Source organism: Ambystoma mexicanum, chromosome 10 (assembly GCF_040938575.1).
Source record: "Ambystoma mexicanum isolate Mex_15411 chromosome 10, UKY_AmexF1_1, whole genome shotgun sequence".
NCBI lineage: Eukaryota > Metazoa > Chordata > Amphibia > Caudata > Ambystomatidae > Ambystoma > Ambystoma mexicanum.
The window spans coordinates 848,921,812-848,935,999 of NC_090932.1; the positions used below are offsets into that span (position 1 = coordinate 848,921,812).

General features: G+C 46.6%; 1 protein-coding gene across 6 annotated transcripts in view; it reads left to right on the forward strand.

The window, feature by feature from the left end:
• Nucleotides 1-14,188, forward strand: part of LOC138491794 (multiple epidermal growth factor-like domains protein 6) — a 1,495,213-nt gene that overhangs the window by 78,168 nt on the left and 1,402,857 nt on the right. The gene's annotated exons all lie outside the window — the stretch shown is intronic.

The window sequence follows — 14,188 nt, forward strand, 5'->3', positions numbered from 1 at the left end:
TGCCGAAGAAATATCGCCCAGCCAGTGGTGACCCCTGCTACTTGACAATGCACCCTACTCCGGAGAGTTTGGTGGTGCAGGCGGCTACGGCCCCCGCAAAGCAGACGTCTTATCCTACCATCCCTCCTGATAGGGACGACAAACGTTTTGATGGATGGGCGAAGGTGTTTTCTTCTGGGGGTATGGTTCGTCAGGCTGCCAACTCCGTTTGTGCCTTGTCTCGTTTCACGCACACACTGTGGAACTGCATTTCTTTAGTGGCTGATCATATCCCCGAAGGGGAGGAATGGGATGGTTTCCTTGCTATCGTGCAGGATGTGTAAATCCGTTCAGTCGGGTCTGGACATGGTTGATTGCGTCAGCCGGTCCATGGCGGCGAGCACCGTAATGCGCAGGTTTGCGTGGTTGCGGAAATCGGGTTTTGCTCCAGATGTGCAAGACCGGCTCCTCAACATGCCCTTTGATGGTGAACATCTTTTTGCCAGCAAGGCTAACGAGAGTCTTGAGAGGTTGCAGACCTCGAAGGCTGCAGCGAAGTCGTTGGGCGCTGGAGTCCGCCAACCTCTGCCTTTTCGTCCTAGGGGACAGCAATGGAGGGGTGGTTCCTTTCGTTATTACTCATCCTTTTGTAGAGCGAGAGGAGCTGCAAGACAAAGGGGCAACCGTAGGCGTGCCAGAGGTGGTAAACAAGGTACTCGAGGTGCCAAGGCCGCGTGAGCAGTTGCCTCTTTGACCTCAGGCACTGCCGCAGCTGCTTCAGCTCAGTCATGAGGCCCATGCTTCGCCGGTTGGGGGAAGGCTGGTGCAGCATCTTGTAGAATGGCGTGCCATTACTTCAGATGTGTGGGTTCTGGAGATCATAGCCCACGGCTACTGTCTTCCTTTCCGGCAGAGGCCTCACGACAATCCACCAGGGAAGCTCTCTTTGAAGAGTTCAGATCCGCTCCTTGCGCAGGAAATTCAATCCCTGCTGGAGAAAGGTGCCATAGAACTGGTGCCTGTGGCGGAGAGGAACAGGGGATGGTATTACCCTTATTTTTTGATTTCAAAGAAAGACTGGGGATTGGGACCCATCATGGACTTGGCGCGGTTTGAACAAACTCCTCAGGAAGGACAAGTTCAAGATTGTTACTCTTTCTCAAGTCCTCCAGGCCCTTAAACTTCAGCACTGGTTGGTGTCTCTCGACCTCAAGGACGCTTATTTTCATGTGCTGATCCATCCCAAGCACAAGAAGTATCTGAGGTTCGCTGTTGGTGACTCGCACTTTCAGTTTCGTGTTCTGCCGTTCGGATTGACCTCCGCCCGAGGGTCTTCACCAAGCTCATGGTGGTGGTGGCAGCATATCTCAGGAAAGGGGGGATTCACGTCTACCGCTACCTGGACGATTGGTTGATCAGGGCGCGCTCTCCCGAGCAAATCTTGGATCATCTGTCCATCACCTGCCACTCCCTTCATAAGCTGGGCTTCTCCCTCAACTTAAAGAAGTCCCACTTGACGCCAACTCGGAGGCTCCAGTACATCGGAGCAGTGCTCGACACGTCCCTGGGGCAGTGTTTTCCTCCCCAGGTGAGGGCTCATCACATTCAGCAGATGGTGCACAAGTTGCAACATGCCCAGAGTCTCCCTGCGTTCGAGTTCTTGAGATTGCTCGGCCTCATGGCATACTGCATTCTTCCGATGCCCAAGGCCAGGTTGCGGATGAGATCTTTGCAATGGGCGCTCAACCTCCACTGGTCGCAGTCCTACGGCAGGATGTCAGACCCCATTCAGGTGCCGCCCTCGGTCGCCCAGGACCTTCTGTGGTGGGCCGTCGAAGGCAATCTGATGAAGGGGGCTCCGTTTTGGCTACCCTGGTCGGAGGTGACGATCGTGACGGACGCATCCCTCACGGGATGGGGAGCTCATGCCAACGAGCTGACAGTCGGCGGTCGTTGGTCTCAGTCGGAGTCCAGACTCCATATCAATCTGTTGGAGCTGAGGGCCGTCAGGCTTGCCCTGAAGACTTTTCTGCCGACTGTGCGAGGAAAGAATGTCCCAATCCTGACGGACAACACAGTGGCCACGCACTACCTCAAAAGGGGTGGGCAGGGTCACTTCCTCTGTGCAGGGAGGCGATGCAGCTCTGGTTCTGGGCAAACCAGCAGGAAATTTTGATCTCGGCAGTTCATCTGGCCGGAGACGAAAACGAGACGGCGGACGCTCTGAGCAGGCAGAGCGCGATCTCTCACGAGTGGGAGTTGGCTCAGGAGATTCTCCTGGAGATCTTCGCCCTTTGGGGGACCCCACAAGTGGATCTCTTCGCCTCTAGTGTCAACCGGAAGTGCGAAAGGCTCTGCTCGTGGGAATTTCCTCCAAGAGGAGCCTTAGGAGATGCGTTCGTGGTGGAATGGTCATTCCCACTGCTGTACGTGTTTCCTCCAGTCCCCGTCATCCCGCAAGTGCTGCTGAGGTTACGAAGGTTCGGTTCCCGGATGATCCTCATTGCTCCGGTATGGGCAAGGAGGACGTGGTACCCGGACTTTCTCGAATTGTCCATCTGCCCTCCGCGTCGTCTTCCCTACTGAGACGATCTGCTCTCATGGGAGGGGGGGTCAGGCTCTCCATCCAGAGGTCCGATCCCTCAACCTTCACGCTTGGCTTCTGAAAGGTTGAGGTATAAGGATTGGGACCTCCCTGAAGATGTGATGGAGGTGTTGCTTTCAGCCAGATGGCCGGCAACAAAGTCCCTGTACCGTTGCCGTTGGAGAAAGTTCTGCGACTAGTGCAGGGTTAAGAATGTGGATCCTTTTTCATGTGACATTCCTGTGGTTCTGTCTTTTTTGCTTTCTTTAGCCCACAGGGGCTTGCAAGTGGGTACCATTAAAGGTTACCTGGCGGCGCTGTCCATATTTAAGCACTCGTCTGAGGAGTGTTCTTATTTTAAAATTCCTTTAATTTCTCAGTTTCTAAAAGAGCTCACTAATGTGTTCCCTCCGTCACTTTTCCAGGTGCCCGGTTGGGATTTGAACCTTGTTCTCAAGTTTCTGATGGCTGCTCCATTTGAGCCTTTACATTCTTGCCCTTTGAGACTGTTAACTCTTAAAACTGTATTATTAGTTGCGGTCACTTCCGCTCGCAGAGTGAGTGAGTTACAGGCACTTTCAGTTAAGCCACCCTTCACTGTGTTTCATAAGGACAGGGTTGTCCTCGTCCTTCCTTCCTTTCTTCCGACAGTGGTGTCGGAATTTCATTTAAGCCAGAAGGTTATTCTTCCGGCATTTTATCCTCCTCCACATCCTGGTAAGGAAGAGGAGAGGCTCCATAGGTTGGATCCTAGGAGAGCTTTAAGCTTCTACATTTCTCGCATGTCCCGGGTCAGAGTGGACGATCAGCTCTTTATTGGTTACGCTGGAAGGCATTTGGGACAAGCTGTTACTAAACACTTTGTCTATATGGATTATCTTGGCAATCTCTGAATGTTACCGCTTGGTGGGTAATGACCCTCCGGTAGGCTTACCGGCCCATTCCACTAGGGGTATGGCTGCCTCTACTGTCCTGCAGAGGGGTGTTCCTATTCGTAACATCTGTGATGCAGCCACTTGGGCTTCGGTCCATACTTTTGTACATCACTACTCACTTGATTCTATCCATGGGCAGGATCTGGCCTTTGGCAAAGGCGGTCCTTTACTCTGCAATTTAATTGGGCATTCTAAATTTGTGTATTTTTGAATTCTTTTCCCACCTCCTTACGTTGGTACTGCTTTAGGAGTCTGTCATAGATACGGAATACGTCGGAGGACCAAATCCCCTCGAAGAAAAAAGTTACTCTCTTACCTGGTAACGTTCTTTCGATGGGATGGTCTGACGACGTATTCCACATCGTTCCCTCGCTGCCTACCCCGCTACAGAATGTATTATGCGATTGCATCTTACGTTTCCACAAGGCTTTCTGTGGTCATACTGGCAGTAGATTGGTGCCACACGTTCTGGGAAAAAACTACAACTGAGGCTCCGTGCGTCGTGCGTCCTACTTATAACATCCGGTGACGTCCGCTTGACGGAAGCCCTCGAGGAAGGCGTATCGACGTCATCGACGCAGGACGCAGAAAGATTTTCCGAAGCGGAACAGCTGTGGTGATTACTGTCATAGATATGGAATATGTCGTCAGACCATCCCATTGAAAGAACGTTACCAGGTAAGAGAGTAACTTGTTCTTTTATTTATAGCGTGCCTATACACAAGTGTTTCAAGGCGCAACGAGGCATCAGAATGGAAAAAGACAACGATATTACTAGGCCCAGTGAATTTGAGATCGCACAAGTGCAGGGAGGGGAAAAGGGGAGAAGTGCCTGGGGAAGGGGAGGGGGAGACGTGCAGGACATATGATCGACAAAACACAAACAAAGCGATAGAAAATAAAAATAAAAGAAGTGCGGCCAGCAAGTGGCAGTGCAAGGGTTATGTGAAGGCAGCAGGTAATTGAAAGTGCACGTAAGGGGACTGTAGGGTAACAGATACAGCCCCAAAGTGCATTGTTGCATTGTGCAACTGGGGGAAGGGACCTGGGCCTGAGGATTCTGAGGGTAGCCAGGTAACCAGTGCAGTGACGGAGAGGAGATCCGCAAGGAAGAGAGAAGGCAGAAGCAAAGAGGAAAGTCTTGAGCAGGTTCCGGAACCTGAGATGGTTCTGCTCAAGTTTCAGAGCGGCAGGGAGGCTGTTCCAGATGATGGTACCAGCAGAAGAGAGAGATCTGCCTCCAGCTCTTTGCTTGGAAAAGCGATTGCTCTTCCACCGCCAACTCCTTGATGGTCAAAGAGCTTGTGTAGCGGGATACTTCAGAAGAGAAAGCTGGAGATATTTTGGTCCCAAGCCCCAGAAGGCCTTCTGGACAATGCAAAGGGTCTTTGATTTGATCCTTGCGGCCACTAGGAGCCAATGGAGAAATGTCAGTGCTGGAGAGATACGATCCCAGGGCTTGAGGCCAAGGACGAGTCTTGCAGCCCTGTTCTGGTTAAGGACGGAGAGTGGTTGCAGGCAGATTTAAAAAGAGGCTTTTACAGTAGTTAACCCTAGAGGACCAGAGCTCTAGAGACAGTGAGCTTTTGGGGGAAGGGGAGAATTAACCAATAGTTGATCATAATTTATGCTTCTCTGGGGCTGGACACAATCAAGTTTGTCTCACTTTGCTCACATACTTTTTTTTCACACACTCCAACTCACTCCACAGGGGTCGCACACTCTGTTTGTTGGGTTTTGAGGCAAATATGTGGGTCTTTCAGCTCACTCTGATTTCTTCTACCACTGTGCGCTGCCGAGACCACACTGTCGCGTGCAGCTTGCTATCATGTTGACGTCCCCCTGTGCAGGCATGTTTCCAAAGCAATGCAGTGCAGCTGGCATGCCGTGGACACCAAAGAAAATGCTTTTCATTGACATTTCTCGGTTTGTCCATCATCTGTCATAGGAGCTAAGCACCCGTGGGGGTAAGAATTCACACCGTTCGGTGATTCTCAGACTATCTTAATAGCCCTGGCCTTATTTGTGCAGTTAAGCTGAGCTTTCCAGGCACCTACTGACTGGCATTAAACCCCCCACCCCCTACAGATGACATTGCTTAATTACAATTTTTGTGGATCTTTGATATATTTTGCTGATGAAACTTTTAGGTACTATCTTGTCAATAGTTTGCTGTGCTGTGTTTCCTATACTTTCAACAGGGTCTTCCAACAACTATTTTGAAAGGTTGACGATGGGGATGGGAACCACTCAAGGTGCTTTTATTATGGCACTCAGAAATGTGTAGACACAAAGTCCTTCATTTTCTACTATTTATGAGCAGTGTTGACACAATGATGAGAACAAGTGAGGGCATGGTCTTTGAGGACTTGATGTGGAATTCTGGTAAACACTGCTGATAGGGTGACCAACTCTAGGAAGACTGCAAAATCAATTCCTTACATGCCAAGTCACACCCAAAATCTGCAGTAAAGCTGTTTCTGTGCTTCATACACAGTAGGAATCTGGACTGGGGTTCACATTGCAGAATTTACTCTAGAGAAAATGTAAATATCAAAAGGTTTATGTACTCGGTGTATTTCAATGGTACATTGGAGTGCTTTCAGTAGTGGCAGTACTTCACCTGCCTTATGGCTGCCTGGAAATTTGACTTCAAAGAGGTGACTGTTTTTGAAGTTGTTTGTAGGTGGTTCAACTCCAGTGTTTTGCATTTAGTCCATTGATGCCAAAAGGTACTGAATATCCTGTGTGTTTTGTTGACAAACTCCAGCCCTTTCTTTGGGGATTTGGGTACTGCTGTGGGAGAGGGTTGGACATATTCTATGATATCAAGACTGATATCAAGATTTGTTTGGGCCACCTTCTTGAATCAAGCATTTAAGACCAGGAGTTAGGATGCTTTCCCCAGGAAGATGTTTCACTATTTTTCATAAGCCTCAGTTTATTGTGGTTTGAGTTCTTCTGATGATGGTGTCAGATTTAGTCTAGTTTAGGCCTAAGGGCCTGATTCACAGATGCCTTTTGTAATGGCGCAATCCCATTCGAAAATGCTCTTTGAATCAGGCCCTAAATGAGTACTCTTTAAAAAAAAAATCAGTTTGTTGTGGATTTTCTCCTCCACATTTATTTAGGACATTTAATGTTCATGTGGTAATATGATTTTGAGTTGTAGGCATGTGCACATTGATCGTCATTGGGGTGTTGTCAGGTTACTGATACTGACGACTTGAAAGTGTTTGTGTCAATCGTCTTGAAATTGTTATCGCTAGGTTATTTGAAATCGTTATTTCAAGGTTATTTGAAATAGGGTATTTCAATCTTTCGCATATAGGAGATTAAGAAGCGGTCTTAACAGTATAGCGGAACAGGGTTGCAGGCATCTGGGACTTTGGATTTTGCTGTTGATGTCAGGAGGGATGGAGAGAGACTAGGAGATGGGAACCTTTAACTGCATCACTGCGCGATGTTCATGAAAGGTTGGTCAACATGTACCATCAAACATGGGAATCTATTATAGGTGGGCCTGGAATACATTTTTGTTCAGAGAAAAGGCTGTGAATGGATGGAACTTCCTTACAGACAAAGGGACAAGGACAGAATAAATAAGGCAATACGCTAAGTCATTTAAGATAACTGTAGTCGCGATAACATTTTCCACAGAGAAAGAGCTGATGATTAAATTGTCCATCAGATACAATAATAGGAGATGTGATTTTCATGTGCCCTCCCTGCCATGCCCCCAAAAGCACCATGGAGCCCTGATTGGCTGATCAGAACACACGTGATCATCCCTAGTCTAATATTTACTAATAAAGGTTGAGGCGTACAGTGCAGAAGTGGGCAGGAAAAGGGTAGCTTGGCCAAGGGGAAAAAACGGTTTGCCTGTTTTTTTGACTCGTTCTACCTCACCACTTGCTGATATCCTTTCCAAGATGGCTGTCATCTCGGCAGACTGGTAGGACAAATTGCCTTTGCCTGAACTCCACTCGGGCTTAATGTTTTTGTTCACCCTGCATGATGTCAGCTCCACACTCTTGGGCACCCCATCTTCATTAAATTCTCTGTTCTGGGAACCCTCTGCCCCTGTCTGGTTCTGAGCACTGCCACACCCTCAACATCGCTGCATTAGACTTGTAGCATTGTTCATGCAATGCGCCCCCTGGCTTATGTCCTCTGTACACTCTTTATATTATCCCTTCTTTAAATTCTAAGGTCTCTGGAAGTGGGATTGCTACCATCATTCGTTGTCCAAAGCAATATGTTTTTGATCAGAAACAGAGTGGTCTACTGTCCCTGATGCATAAAAAATATATAAAGAGATAATTGACCCCCTAAAATCGGTGATAAACACTTTTCTGTCCTGGCATATGCGGACGACTTGGTGATATTAGATCACACACTTAGTGACCTGCGGAGATCTGCAGAAGCCCTATAGGGCTATGCAAATAATAACAGAATGACAATAAATCTACAGAAAACCAAAGTGATGTTATTTACTAATAAAAAGGTTGCACAAACCAGTTTAAAAGTACAGAATTTGGAGATCTTACATACCCCTAATTATAGATACTGGGAATTGACATTGAAACAAAGGGGGACTATCTCTAGTGCAAACAGAATAGAAAGATCAGGGCCGCCCAAATCACTTCTCTAGTATACAGCTTTGCTATTATACACAGCGGCTTTACCATATGGGCTGCACGCTTGTTATATCAACAGGTTTTAGTACCAATGTTGATCTATGGTCTTGAAGCCCTACAAAACATGGACCTGAACTGGCTGCAGGTTGTGGAAGGGAAATACTGGAGAAAGATCCTTGTCCTCCCAACATGCATACCGATGGCCATTATTAGGTTAGAACTTGGATTGACCTTGTTAAAATCTCTAGTACTTAAGAAAAGGACTGAATTATATCTGTTGATGTTCAGTAAATCAGGCAACTTATTAGTTGAAATGCTGAGGATTGAATTTGCTAAGCAGTTTGGAAACCTCCACCTAAAAATAAGGGTTGATGTGTACCTGAAGGAAATTGGCTGGAACATTGGAGCTGAGGGGTTCACCCAAAGAGCTAGTACTGCTTTTTTAGAAAGAGCGGACCTTTGGGATTGGATCGCTAACTATGCACACTTGGAAAGCCTTTAAAACTATCATTTAAAAAACCACAGTTCTACCTAAATCTGTGCCCTGCAGTTAGAATAAGGCGTTTTTTTTACTTGGGGTGAACTATTTGCCGGTGTTGGCCTGCACAGGAGTAATCAATCAGATGCCAGATGCAGGCCGTTACTGCCGATTGTGTAAGAACAAGTCAATTGCAGAAATAGGGAAACATGTGCTGACAAATTGCCCCAAATTAGCCATGACATATCAGAGCCAATATGGTAGAAACATCCACCGACCTGACTATATAGCACAATCTCTCTTCTTGCGGAGTAGCATTAACACATCGAATATTAGGTTTTTGATCGCTATGTACAATGTCAGGCTAGTGATAGAGAGCCTGTTGGGAATTTCCATTTGAAACAACTTCTGGTATCTATGGAGATGTTAATGCTTCCTTGTTTTTCTTATGTATTTACCATCCTTCTTGAAATCCCTGGTCTATTGATAAGTAGAAGGATTATGCGATTCATACAATCTGTGATATATGCCTCCTTAATTATGGACATTTGTTAGGCAATAATGGGATTGGTTGTATGTAAATGTATTACTTGGGTTACTTTGTTATTTTATTGAAAGACGGTAAATATTAGATTTTCTTTCTTATGTTCTGGGCTTGAGAAACTGAGCTATGAGCATTTTATTTCTTATAATGCTAGTGTAGATGTTCTATTGTGTAATGTTGTATTTAAATACATAAATGTATATTTTATGTGTAAAGTTTATTCATAAACTATATCAAATTAAAGATAAATAAAACATATATACATATTTTCTTTGCCTTCGACTTAATCATATTGGTATTACATTGCCGTAGAAACGTGCATGTGAAACATACGGTACAGGATCGTTATCATCCTTTACGGATATCATCGCCTTATTTGGATCTCAACACGTTATAGCTGAAACCTTATTTTCTGGGCTACACAATGCAGACATTTGAATGGCTGACTTGTTTTTAGCTTTACTTTTATCAAACTAGTTTATCAAACACGGTTAAAATTGTATGTTTTGTAGATTTTGTGATGGTGTAAACTATTCATACTTGCCTAGATGCCTTGATGAATACCTTGGGGAAATATCATGGACACACCATGGTCACTCATGGCCTACTATTTATGTATTTGGAGAGTTTAACACCTCACCTGCCTATGAGAAGCCTCAGAGCTAATATGACAAGTCATAACATTAGAGGTAGTCTGCAAATTCGCAATAGACATATATGGCTTGAAGCAGCAAGACTGATCCGTCTCAATGGGGAACCGACCCTTCGCTCAACAATTCCCAGATACACTGAGGGATTTGGCTTACAAGCCCACCGTCTGTCAAACACGCTAGCAGGTGTTCACTGGCTCACGCTATGAGATTCCCAAATAAGTGTGAAACTTGTGCATGCCGCATCTTATGTGCTTGATCACAAACAAAATGAAATGAACAAAAATAAGACATATATAGGCCTCATTACAGGTCTGGCAGTAACCCTGCCGGTGCTACCGGCGGGTTGCCGCCAGACCTTTAATAATTTACTGGCGCCTGACTTCCCGGTGCCACCGGGCTGTTCCAAGTCCGGCGAATGGGAAGTCAGGCGATGGTACACTTGTTAATCCCCATTGCCATAGACTCTATAGGTGACACTGGGCACCGGCACCGTTCGCAATGGTGCCAGTGCTCCCGTGACAAGTCTGCCTACTGTGGCCGCTGCGCCCGGCAGGGTCAGACCTTGGGCACGGCGGCTACGGCAGGCAGACCTGTAATATTCCGGTCCAGAAACAACGGTGCTGCCAAGCTTACAGGCACTCTTGTTTCCGGACTGGCAGGGTCAGAATGAGGCCCATTGCATTACAAAAGCCTCGTCTTGCATTTTTCCTACTACATTGCAAACAAAAGCAATTGATGAAAAAGACATTGGATTACTCTGTTCGCATTAGATGTCTGTCTTGTTTATTCAATAGTCTATTTCACCAGTAGTGCCAAAATATTTATGAATGTGGCAGAGGCCTTATCTTCCATCCACATCTAGGAATCGGCGCATCTATCACGGGGAAAGAGTTAGTCATATGGGATAATGGGCCTCCTATCCTTAAGAGTTTGTTCTGGGTTATGGTCAATTTCACTCACAGCCTTTGTATGATATGTAACAGGAGACCATGACATCACTTAAACATTACATTGAATAACCCCAGCGAACTCTCCGTTTATAAACCTGGCACCAAAGCAACAGTTTTACTTTTTTACTTTTATTAGTCCAAGGGAGAACAGAAAAACAGTTAAATGCTGATCCGATATTAGTGCCCAGTCTTGACACACATGTGAACTTGCGCTGTATTAATTGCAAGATTAATTCTGCTCTTCCATGACGGTTAATTGTTTTCTTAGAACAGTTAAATACCGTACATTTTGTGTTTTTGATAAATCTGTAGCATTCCATGTGTCCTAAATGTTTATAGTACTTACATTTATTTAAAACAATCCATTAACTTTATATTTTCTGAGGACAAAACGTCCATGCACAGAGCATTTTCGTGATTTCAGTATAGATGGGCGCTCTCTTAACCATAGCAGTGCCTTCTCTTTTCACATTTGCATTTCACTTGGTCATCTCTGAACGGCGACAAAATTAAGCATTATACATTTAAAGTGCAGTCAATTGCAAACCGTATATGCGCCAAGACGTGATTCAGTTACGAAGTGTGCAGTATCTAAGTGGTCCTACTCTCTCCACTCACTCACTCAGTAGCGTAACACAAGTCATGGGGGCCCCCCTGCGAGCCATGCTGAGGGCCCCCCCCAACTCGGCAACAAATCACGAGTCGCGCCACACTCTGGGCCGGCCTAGATTACCACGTTTGCGTAATACACACAAACGTGTTGCTGAAGGGGTATGCCGCACACTGCACTAGGAAAAAGATAATATGTGTTTTAATGCAATATACAACACACTTTCTGAGAAAATTGGCTAAAAAGACAGTGTTTGCTATTGTTGTGTAGGGTAACACCAATCCAATACAACATGATCATTAATTCTTTGCTATTAAAAATGCTATGCCACAGTGAACACATGTCCAACTGGCTGCACAATGTAGACCAGTGTGGACACATAATAACATTATAGTAAAACATGCCAGGCCACATTAAGACATACCTATACTGGTTGCACCAAAATGCCAGTCGAAGCAATAAGACTATCAAGAAGAGAGCACACATTCAAGCCTGTGTCTCTACAGCCTCTAACAACACAGCCAAACTCTTTAAATCTGCAAGGAACTGGCCAATCCTGTTGCGGTTTCTGCCTCTCCTGTTCCCTCAACAGGCCCTTTGTACTTTGGCCTCTCGTTTCTCTGCTAAAACGCAGGACATCCTGTGCACTATCTCCTCTTCCTCTCTCGGCCCCCTTTGGCCATCTCTCCCTCTCCTCCTCCTTTCTACTCTTTCTCTCTAACACCTGACAAGGTTTCTAGACAAGTCCCATCTATGGAAGTGTCGTTGAAACAGGTGCTCGCTTGCTCCTCCAGAACCATCAAGGACCACATTGACACCCTTGGCCGATTTCTGTAATCATTCTTTTGCCACTGGATCTTTCCCATGACCATCAGTCTGGCTTAAGAGCTGCCAGAGGCACGGAAACTGCTCTCCTAAACAACTCTGAAGATCTGATCTCTAACCTTGATTCCAGCATTCCTTCTGTCCTCATCCTCCTGGAACTTTCCTTGCTTTCGACACGGTCAACCACGCCATCCTGATCAATTGACTCTGTGAGAACCTGGGCATCCTGGATCAGGCCCTGCAGTGGCTGACCTCCTTTCCTCTTGGACTGCCCCTCCCAGGTCCAACTTGGTCCCTTTCACTCTGCCACCTATCTCTACATGAGGCGGTCTCCAGGGCTCTATCCTTTCACCTGAGTTTTTCAACTTGGCCCATTTGGCCCACCTGATCTCTACCTTCTCCTCTAACATAGTGTTATGTGGATGACACCCAGCTTTCCTTCAGGCTCCCCTCAGCCTACTCTCCTCTCTTGCTCATTCCTGGTATCATCTTCAAATCCACTCTCTCTTTCTCTCCTCACATCTCAGACGTCACCAAGAAGTCCAACTACCAGCTGCACCTCCTCAAAGGGACTCTTCCCTTTCTTAGTTTCCTCCAGAGGTTCACTGTCTCCAGAGCTATGGTTCTCTCTAGGCTGGACTACTGCAACAGCCACTTTATCCATCTGCCTTCCTCTACTCTCTGCCCTCTGCAACTAATCCAGAACAGGACTGCGAGACTTATCCTTGGCCTCAAGCCCAGGGACTGTACCTCTCCAGCCATGAAATCTCTCCACTGGTTCTCGGTGGCTGCAAGGATCAAGTTCAAGACCCTTTGCATTGTCCACAAGGTTTCTGGGGCTGGGATCCGCACTACGTCCAACGCTCTATTCCAAAATACCTTCCTGCTCGAGCCCGAAGGGTTAGATGCTTCTCCAGGCATAGAGTGCAGGGGTTGATCCTTCTCCCCTGCAAGTACCTCCCTCTGGAAAAGGCCTCCCTGTCCCTCCCAAACTTGAACCAGACCACCTGAAGTTCCAGAAGCAGCTCAAAATGTTCTTCTTCTCCTCTGATTTCTCTCTCTCCCTCCCCTGCTGACCTACCTGTCCGCTGTACCAACTGGTTGCTTGGCTACCCTCAGTCTCACTGAGTCCAGGCTCCTTCTTGATCAGTCACCCTTGCACTGCCTACAGGCCTACTACACAGTTAGGGTCTGTGACTATAACCCTACAGTCCCTTGTTCTCTTTGCACTAGCCAGAGCTGCGCTGCCCTGGCTGCACTTACTCGGAGCATTGCTGCCCTGTTTTCCCCCTCCCCTCTCCCTTGCCCTTTCCCCTCCCTTTCCCCTTGCATTTCTCGTTCTTGCACTTGCACGAAATGATTGACACAAGGCTTAGTAAGATCATTTGTCTTGTCCTCCCTCTCTTTTCCTTCCCTTGTCTTGCCTAAAAACACTTGTATACAGGTGCGTTATGTATGACTTATTGTAGCATTTTATCACAGATGCCCAGAAAAATATACAGTGCCGCAGTAAGAAACTGCTAGACTGGCAGATCCCAAATGCCAGTCTAGCCAGGTAATTACACTTAGCAAGACTGGTTTATTAGAAATGCCAGTTAAAATAAAGTCATACCAATCTGAGGAATGACTAGACTGGCTGCACAAAAATGCCTCTTAGCCACTAATAACACATATCATGCCTGCTTAGCATGGACATGGACAACCATTATGATTTATTGCATAACCCCACCCCCCACGCATCCCTCCCCCCCTCCCATTCCATACCCCAACCTCCAAAAATAAGCGATTGGTGTCACAAGTCTCTCCCCTTCTCACCTGTTTTTCTTTACTTGCAACCTTCTTGGAAGTGACTTCCTTCTTTCGCACGGTCCGGGATTTTTACCGGCCTGTGTGCGAGTCTTCGGATTCCAGCGTGAGGTTTGCAATGTCCTGTGCTGGCTAACGTTCAAACATCCAGGAAGGGAATAATGTCCTGACTTGGAGGTACAGG